Source organism: Humulus lupulus, chromosome 2 (genome assembly GCF_963169125.1).
Source record: "Humulus lupulus chromosome 2, drHumLupu1.1, whole genome shotgun sequence".
In the NCBI taxonomy this organism is placed as follows: Eukaryota; Viridiplantae; Streptophyta; class Magnoliopsida; order Rosales; family Cannabaceae; genus Humulus; species Humulus lupulus.
In genome coordinates this window covers 164,667,977-164,678,414 of record NC_084794.1, presented here as the reverse complement: position 1 = coordinate 164,678,414, position 10,438 = coordinate 164,667,977, and positions in this window count along the sequence as shown.

Sequence of the window (10,438 nt, the reverse complement as noted above, 5' to 3'; positions counted from 1 at the left end):
GCTCATACAACGGTTCCCATCTATTTCCAACTTCTACTGGCTGCACAACAGGTACCACTGTAGGTGGCACAATGGGGGCAACACTCTCAGATGGAGCCTGCTGCCGCAGAATTCGGATCTGTTCATCTTGGCTCTGTAGCCGAGCCTGCATGTCTGCCACGAGCTGCTGCCAGTTCTTAGGGACTGATGGAGGGGTCTGGCCCTGATCATCATCTCTAGTCTCAGACCTGTCGGCTAGTCGTGTAGATTTTCTTGGACGCATAATTATCCAAGTCAATCTACAATCAACGACTCGGAAATCAGACTATGATGACAGGGTAATAATCCTTTCATGATCCATCACTAGAACTCCAATCATTCACAAGCAATCAAATTATAACAGTTTATCCAAATATTCATCCATATATTCACTCACATACATAGCAGTGCTGATAAGCACGCCTCAATATCATCATGCAATAGTTAAGGGCCAGGCCCTATCAATATCTCATGCTCCCTATTAATCAGGCAGATATCAACAATCATATATAATTCAAATCATTTAAGCACATAGTCATGTATACAAAATTTACCAAACCCCGAGTCGAGCTTGGCTTTCGCGGCGAATGTACATGTCTAGCCAGTCTTCAGGAACCCTTACACCTAGGACACTCTGATACCAAGTTGTAATGCCCTAGATAGCCAAGACCATTACACTGTGTGTTTATAAAGGTGCAAGACTTGCTAATCAAGTCATTTAATTCAAAACGTGTTACTGAAACTATAGCTGAACTAGGTTAAAAGATTTTGGTCTCAAAAGCTGCATTTCTTATAAATAAACATTTTATTTTTACACGGGATCCCAAAAGTAATAAGTTAAAGACTGTTTACAAAAGATTCAAGATTTAAATACAGTGATTAGCCACTCTAAGGCAAAACAGACAGTTAAGCATTTCTCGTCCTGTTCCACTCCTCAGCCATGGCGGCCGAACAGCTGATTATGTACATTCAGCCCCGCAGCTCTCCATCTTAGGATTGGTCCAACTTGCCTTTGCCTTTACTTGCACCAAATAGCACCCGTGAGCCAAGGCCCAGCAAGAAAACACAATAACAGAGCACAATCATTCAACAGACAATCAGATAACTCATACCGCATAAGCATATACTCAACAGTTTAAGCATTCATGTTAATCAAGTACTCAGCATACTAAGTATATCACTTCATATCAACAATCAATCCACATGTGATAACTAGGGTTAACGCCCTTAGGCTGCACCCTTTATTTATCCCACTGACTCCAGCTCGCTTAAACCGAGCTCAGTGAATATTAAGCTGTCCTCGGCTACCAGTGGCTGAGTCGCGCCTTGTGCGCAAGTATAATTTACGGCACCCTTACGCCGTTTATCACATGTCCCATGGCATAATACCATCTATGACATTATACATATATCGAGAGAACTTAGTCCCATCACAAACACATAGTCGACTGCAGTTTTCTTACCTTTAGATTCGCTAGCTTTGTTCAATTGATCCTCAAGCACGATCCCTCTTGAGCCCTAGCGCACACCTAGCCACAACCATAGATCAGAATCATCACCAAACCTCAAGTCCAAAACCTAGCCTCGGGACCAATCCCAAGCCCTCGGGAAGCCCTAATTCCACCAAACGGGGTGGTGGAATCAAATCTCGAACCCCCGGGCAAAAACCCTTGAAAATAACCCAAGAAACCCTTTCTGGAAACAGGGTAGCGCTACAGTGCTCTAAGGAGAGCACTACAACGCTACAAACAGAGCCTAAGGTGCCCAGACCACTCAGCCTAGCGCTACAACACCCAATGGCTAGCGCTGTAGCGCTAGTCATAGCACAACAATCCCTGTATTTTCCTCCTTTGATTTTCCCCGTGCCAAACCTTACCAAAACTCTTCCAAACTTCAACCAAACATAAAAACAAGCCTACCAACCTCCTCCACTCATCCCAAACATCCCAACCACACATAACTCAATCACATGCATCCCTAAACAAAGAATTCACCACAGCTGGACCTAAAACTCATAAACTCAGCAAAAACAACAATTAAAACCACAGAACTTGAGCTAGAATTCCTTACCTTTTCTGGATGAGCTTAGCCTAGGTTATCCTCCTCACTATCTTGGCCTTCACCTCCTCTAAACTCAGCTTCAATTTCCCTAGAATTCCCCATCATAACTCAGCTCAAAATCCATACCAAAAACTAGAAACTGAAAACTACCTCGGACCTTACCTCAAATGGATGTTTTGCTCTGCCAATTCCTCAAACCAAAACAGAGATCCTAGCCTCAAGCTCTTTCCCAAACTTTTTCTGAGTTTCTGCCCCTAAAGACCTCAAGAGATGGTGAAGAAGAGCTGAAACCGAGAGAGAGAGAAAGACTTCCAATTCTCTTTTTCCTTATCTTCTTTCTTTTCTTTCCTTCAGAATTCCAGCCCTTTCTACACAATCCACTAAGTATAAAGCCTACTAACATTTTTCTCTTATAAACCAAATGACCACAATACCCTCCTATAATTCCTAAGCCTTTTAATCCACCTAGGGGCATTTTGGTCATTTCACCCAATTCCCGCTAATTCCTCGAATGTCTCAAATATCTACTGTTTACTTCCCGACACCTAACTAATCACCAATTATATTCCTCAATGTCAAAATTGACCCCAATATATTCTCTAAATTCCCAGAAATACCCCTAGGCTTGCTCCGAGCCGAGTATAAATCCCTGCTGTGACTTTTTCGCTAAACTGCTCACTGGGATCCTCTCGAGTCACAGATTACAAATATATCCACATAATAATGTGGTCTCGAAAATTTATCACAAATATATACAGTTATGACCTCAACAGGCCAAAATTACAATTATGCCCTTGTAACCTAATCAGGGCCTACATGCATACTAGTACACATAGTCATGCATCACAGATATTCAAGTAGTCATATAACATGCTTTTAAATCATTAAATCACATACAATCCAATTATGCCCTCCTGGCACACTAATCAAGGCCCTTAAGCCTTATTAGTAAATTTGGGTCGTTACAGACACGGTAGGGATCAGCCCGAGCATCATCATGCATACCCTCAACTTGGACAAAAGCATGCCTACGAAGTCGCAGAAACAGAGGCGTCTGGGCACGACCTGAGCTGCGGTCCTGGAAGAGGAAGTTGCTCGACTTTTAAAATGCTGTTTTATCCGTGAGGCAAAATACCTGATCTGGGTCGCCAATCCTGTTCTTGTCCCAAAGCCTAACGAAAAATGGCGGACCTATATCAAATTTTCTGACCTGAATAAAGCATGTCCCAAGGATTGCTTCCCCTTAACAAGAATTGACCAGTTGGTGGATGCCACAGCAGAGCACGAGCTCATGTCCTTCATGGATGCGTACTCTGGTTACAACCAGATCACTATGAATCCCACGGACCAGGAGCATACCGGCTTCATGACTCCAACCAATGTTTATTGTTACAAAGTCATGTCCTTCGGGCTGAAGAATGTCGGAGCTACATATCAGAGATTGGTCAACAGAATGTTCGTTAATCAGATCGGGAAAAACATGGAAGTGTATGCTGACGACATGTTGGTCAAGTCAAAAACTGCCGATGACCATGTTCCTGATATGAGGGAATGTTTCGAGATCCTAAGGAAGTATGGTATGAGGTTGAATCCCCAAAAGTGTACCTTCGGGGTGGCATCAGGAAAATTTCTGGGTTTCATAGTCAACACTAGGGGGATAGAGGCAAAGCCAGAAAAAATCAAATAGCTACTCGAAATGCCATCGCCCTAGTCGCGAAAAGACGTCCAGAGTCTGACAGGAAGGGTGGCAGCCTTTAATCGGTTCATTTCCAAATCTACCGACAAATGTTTGCCATTCTATAACCTGCTCCGAAGGAATAAAAAGTTTGAGTGGTTCGAAGAGTGTGAGCGGGCCTTCCTCGACCTAAAAACACATTTAGCTGAGTCGCTCGTGTTGTCTAAGCCAACAGCAGGAGAGCCTCTTTTTCTTTACTTAGCTATTACGAAAGATGCGGCTAGCGCTGTGCTGGTTCGGGAAGAGGACCGGGCTCAAAAGCCAGTCTATTACATTAGAAAAAGGCTCCTCAAAGCTGAATCTTGATATCTGTTGATGGAAAAATGGCTTTCTGCCTTATCACGGCCTCCAGAAAGCTTAGGCCGTATTTCCAGTCCCATTCAATCCACGTCATAACCGATCAACCTTTAAGGCAGGTACTACAGAAACCTGAGGCATCGGGACATCTTTTGAAATGGGCCATCGAGCTCAGCCAATTCAAAATTTTGTACGTACCACGGACTGCAATCAAAAGCCAAGCTCTGACTGATTTCATGGCTGAATGCACTGGATTCCAAGAGGAACCAGGGGAAGAGCTGGTGCAGGCGTTGTGGAGGATCTTTGTGGATGGTTTGTCTAACGAGAACGGGCCCGAAGCTGGAATCATTTTGATATCCCCGGAGGGACATCGTTTCCACTCCGCATTACGATTCTGATTCGAGGCGTCCAACAATGAGGCCGAGTACGAAGCTCTATTGGCTGGGCTTAGAGTGGCCAAGGAGGTGAAGGCCAGGGCCATCCAGCGCTACAATGATTCCCATCTCGTGGTAAACCAAGTGTTAGGGGAATACCAAGTGTGAGGAACCAAGATGGCAGCCTACCTGGCCAAGGTAAAGAAGGAGCTGTCCGAATTTGAGTACAACCTAATCGGGCAGATCCCATGTGAGCAGAACGCCAATGCTTACGCTCTGGCAAAACTCGCCACCTCCAAGGAAGCCGAGACCTTGAGCTTGATACCTGTGGAATTCTTGGAAAAACCAAGCGTGGTAGATGATACAAGGGAGATCGAGATGATCGATGCCAGGCCAACCTGGATCACACCCATAGTCGAGTACCTTACAACAGGGAAGTTACCCAACGAGCGAAATAACTCAAGGAAGATACTCTATCAAGCTCCGAGGTATGCAGTCATAGACAGAACATTGTACCGGCGTGGCCTATCTCTGCCTCTTCTGCGATGTGTTTTGCAGGAGGCTAAAACTATTTTGCAGGAGGTGCATGAAGGATTTTGTGGAGATCACGCTGGGTGGCAAAGCCTGGCCTTGAAGATATTGAGGCAAGGATATTATTGGCCCACTCTATCAAAGGACTCAATTTCCTATGTCTGAAAATGTGACAAGTGCCAACGGTTTGCTGCAATCGCCCGAGCTCCACCAGTCGAGCTAAAGATGATCTCATCCCCATGGCCATTCGCGGTCTGGGGAATCGACTTAATTGGAGCCCTACCCACAGGAAAAGGAAGAGTTCGCTATGCAGTAGTGGCCATTGACTATTTCACGAAGTGGGAAAAAGCAGAGCCCCTGGCAACGATAATGTCAAAGAGAGTCCTAGATTTTGTGGTTAAAAATATCATCTGTCGATTCAGACTACCAAGGAAGATTGTGTCAGACAATGGAACCCAGTTCGATAGCGACCTCTTCACCGAATTTTGTGGAAGACATGGCATAATTAAGAGTTTCTCTTCAGTAGGCTACCCCCAGGCTAATGGAAAGGTCAAGGTTGTGAACAAGACACTCAAAGCAAGCCTTAAGAAGAGGCTGGATGAGGCCAAGGGAGTTTGGCCCGAGCAGCTCCCGTAGGTGCTGTGGGCGTACCGGACCTCGCACTGAACATCGACGGGACACACCCCTTTTTCCCTGACTTTCGGGAGTGAGGCCGTCCTTCCTGTCGAAACAAAGATAGCCTCGCACAGGGTCCAGGCCTTTAGCTAGGAGCAGAATGACATATTTCTCAACGCGTCCCTCGACCTGATTGATGAAAAGCGAGAAGATTCACAGCTACGGCTCGCGCATTATCAGCAAAAAATCACTCGTTATTTTAATTCAAAGGTTAAGAGGCGTGTCTTTGGATTAGGAGACCTGATACTCTGAAGGGTGTTTCTGGCAGGCAAGGACCCCAAAGATGGTGCCTTAGGCCCGAGCTGGGAAGGGCCCTATCAGATCATCAAAATCGTACAGGAAGGTACTTTCAAATTGGCTCGGCTTAATGGAGAAATGGTGCCATGGACCTGGAATGCTGTGCATTTGAGAAAGTATTATCAGTAATCAAATCACTCCTGTATGTAAGGCTTGCATATAAAAGCCAATTAACTATAAAAAAATGGTTTATGGTTTCATTTGTGTCTATGTACGATTTTGTTTGTATGATTAGTTCAAAGTAACCAAGCAAGTCCACTTCCTGATTACTTGGGGGGCAGATCACCCGACCAGATTCCAAAACTTATAAGTTGGTTAAATTGATTAACCAGTATTTTTTCTAAAAAACACGAGGTGTCAATAAAACTAACACGAACTAAGTTTTTTAAATTAAGTATCCTGGACATGATCAGGTTCTAGAACTTAGAAGTTGGTTAAATTGATTAACTAGTGTTTTTTCTAAAAAACAAGAGGTGTCAATAAAACTAACACGAGCTAGTTTTTAAAATTAAGTATCCTGGACACGACCAGGTTCCAAAACTTAGAAGTTGGTTAAATTGATTAACCAGTGTTTTTTCTAAAAAACATGAGGTGTCAATAAACCTAACACAAACTATGTTTTTAAAATTAAGTATCTTGGACACGACCAGGTTCCAAAACATAGAAGTTGGTTAAATTTATTAAACAATAAGGAAAAAGAGGAGTATTCAATAAAACTAACACGAACTAAGTTTTTAAAATTAAGTATCCTGGACACGACCAGGTTCCAAAACTTAGAAGTTGGTTTAATTGATTAAACGATGTTTTTTCTAAGGAAAAAGCGGAGTATTCAATAAAACTAACACGAACTAAGTTTTTAAAATTAAGTATCCTGGACACGACCAGGTTCCAAAACTTAGAAGTTGGTTAAATTGATTGAACAATGTTTTTTCTAAGGAAAAAGTGGAGTATTCGATAAAACTAACACGAACTAAGTTTTTAAAATTAAGTATCCTGGACACGACCAGGTTCCAAAACTTAGAAGTTAGTTAAATCGATTAACGATGTTTTTTTTAAGGAAAAGGCGGAGGATTCGATAAAGCTAACACGAACTAAGATTCTGCCTAGCACATAATAAAGAACGAGAGATTGGAAACCAACAAGTAAAACTTAAATAAACAGAAGGTACAAATTGTCTCAAGGGGAATAACCTCGTGCTTAGTATTTACAAACAAAAGTAAATAAAAGTAAAAATACAAAAAATTCTAAGCTCCCCCAGGCCGCTCTGAGGACGTCACCTCCTCAATCTCCTGCTCGCCTGCAGCAGAGGTCTCCCTGGTTTCAGTCGGCGTTTGCAGCTCCTGTTGCAGACAAACTTTGAACTTCTCGAGGTAGTGCCCCCACGTGTCGGAGGCCATGAAGGAGAAGTTGCCATCCTAGTTGAAGGTCCAGCAGTGGTAAAGCATACTCTCCATGGAGGAGGTCGATGCCTTTTTCTCCTCCAGAAGGGCCCGCCTCGACCTCAAGCTGTTTGGCCTTAGCCTCCTCGAGCTCGGCCTGAAGGGCTACCAAGACCACCTTTGCCGCCTGCTCGCCTTCTTGAGCAGTGGTTAAGGTAGCCTTCGCTGCCTGTTCACTCACATGGGTCGCTGCCAAGGCAGCTTTGGCATTCTGCTCGCTCTGTTGAGAAGCGGCGAGGGTAGCTTGGGCCGCAGTCAGCTTGGCCTGAAGTTCAGCATTCCTAGCCCTTGCCTGAGATATCCTACAATGATGAGCCAGGACTGCCTGCAGGAAGCAAAGAAACAGTTAGGCGCATACTAAGAAGAATAATAAAAGTCAGGTTAGGAAAAGTCCTTATCGTGAGGTTCATTCCCAGGGCCGACTCCATGACATTCTCCGGGCTCCTCTCCTCGATCGCCCTCAGGTCGGTGGGCTTGGCCTTGTAAAAATGGTCCACCGCGTAGTTCGCCGTCCCATAGACCATCCCCCGAAAAGTGTCTAGGATTAGCTGCAAGTCCTGGGGTTGACGGGAATGCGGATGGAGGCAGAAGGGACCAATGGAGCCAAGGGACCAGGTGGTGCTACCTGGTCCCGAGCAGGAATTGGGGGAAGGCGAGGAGGGGGTGCGGTTGGACCCCTCTTCTCTGGAGGGGCGACAGGCCCAGCTCCCGAGGTCGTGCCGTCCCTTTGGCCGAGGATTTGGAGGTGGCCGCAGCCGGAGGGGTCTTCTTCGACGTGGGTCGAAGTTTCTTGACCAGAGGGCCACCACTGGATCTCCCCTCCTGGAACATTAGTCGGATGTCAGGTTCCCCTCTTTGTGCCATTTCCTCAATTGAAAAAGAAAGGAAAAATTTGTTAGATATGCGTGCATACTAACCAGTTTGCACAAAAAATACATAAAGTATCAAAAAAAAAATCCTACCCTCCGAGCTAAAGGAGTCTATTTCAACGACCTCCAGTCTCGGAGCAGGTACGGGGGAAGGAAAGTCTAAGTCAAACACTTCTTGGATTAAGGGAGGCTCCGGGTCAAACTCTACCTCGGGGCTGGACTCCTCTACATATTGCCTAAGTCTCGGGGCTACAACACCTTGGAGAAGGGATGGCCACGACCTAAGGTTGGTTCCATACTCTTCAAAGAAAGCCGATCTAAAGGACAAGGTATTTTCCACCACTACGTTCCCCCTAGGATGACCCATATCATGCCAGAGAACCAAGTGGTCCACACACTGGAGCAGGGTGATGTTGCGATCTGGGTCATCATGGTTATAGTGTACGAGCTGGTTGGGGTTGAACCTAACTAGCCTAAGGTCGGCTACAACCCTATCTAAATCCCTAAAAGGATATGGGTTACCTTGGCTGGAGGGGCCGGCTGCTGCCCCCGACGCAGCTCACTCAACAATGTGGTCCTCGGTGGCCTAAGGAGCTCGCCTCTTTTGCACGAGGGGAACCACGTCCTCCTCCGATGCCTCGTCATCGGCCTTAGCATTCCTCTCAGGAATGGGAGGGAGCTTGCGGATCACGGGAGCAGCGGCCTGCATCCTTCTCAAGGCCAAGGTCTGACCTTCGGTGATCAGTTTACACGCCAGCATCGTGTCATCAGACACGAGTTGGCGGTAGTCCTTCTTGTTGGGCGGAAGCCCTACCAAAGACTCGTACTAACCCCCAAGGGTCACTGACTTGGCCATCCTCGTGAAAATGGCTGCACGAACATATTCCAATCAATATACGCACAAAACCAAGTATGAAAGGAATTCTACACAAGTTGAGTAAAGAAAACTTATGGGGCGGTTGAAGTACCGGTGTTCGCAGTTGCGGGACCCGTTTGACATGAAGAAGTGGTCCTTGAAGTCATTGGGGTGGTTGGGCAGCTCAATGACTTCAGGCGAGTTAGGGAACTAGGTCAAGTAATAGAACCCATCCCCTCGTCCCCTCTAGTCCGGGCTGGCTTTTAGGCAGAAAAAGTAAAGGATGTCTACCGGAGCGGGGACCTCCCACTCTTATTTCAGGAACATATATTTCAACCCCGCTAGCAACCGGTACGAATTGGGGGGGAGCTGGAATGGCGCCAACCTCACGTAGTTAAGGAAGTCCGCAAAGTACTGGTCGAGGGGGAGAATGGCCCTAGCCTTCAAATGTTCGTCACTCCAGGTTGCAAAGTCTTCCAGGAGTGGTGATCAGCTCCGCTCCCCCTCGTAGGGAGGTCGAGCGATTAAGGACCCTTTCCCAGCCTCAATGTTGTGGGATAAGAGGATTTTTTTGACCCTTCCTTAGGTCGTAATCCTAGAGATAATCCTCTCAGCCTCAAAGGAGGTGTCAGGAGCAACCGCGACCTTCGCCTCCACCACGAGACCAAACTCCGGAAGGGGGGAGTTGGGGACGACCTCCTTCCCCTTGCGAGGTTGCTGACACGACGAGTCAGCCGCGTTCTTCTTAGGTGCTCCTTTCTTTGGTGCCATCAGCTCACCTATCGAATAAAAATGATGGAGTTTTTTAGTAGGTGACATGGAATTTTTGAACAAAAGATATAGCAAAGGCATGTGTCCTAACATGCGAGCTGATGCGATATTAGCCCGCATGATCCCACGTGTTGCTTGTGCCACGAACCTAAGCTTTCCAACAGACCCCTGATATTCAGGGATCCGTGTGTTAGGCGAGTCAGGCCACTACTGGCCTTTGGAGGAGGGTTTTAAAGAAAAACCACCCAGGAAACGTGACCCTTAAGCTACCCTGTTTTATATCCTAAAAACCTCTCGCCTTCCGCACCCCGAGTGGGTATTTCCTAAATTTACCCAGAAATTGCCTAGTTATGAACTTCTCAATCCTAGACATATTTTAGGACCTACTCAATACGCCTAAAATCAAAACCTATGCACCAAAGTTATTTAGAAACAACCTATGGTTCATGACTATGAAATATAGATTTGCATGTCAAAGAAAAAGGAAACTGAAATACATGAAAAGTAGAAAACTT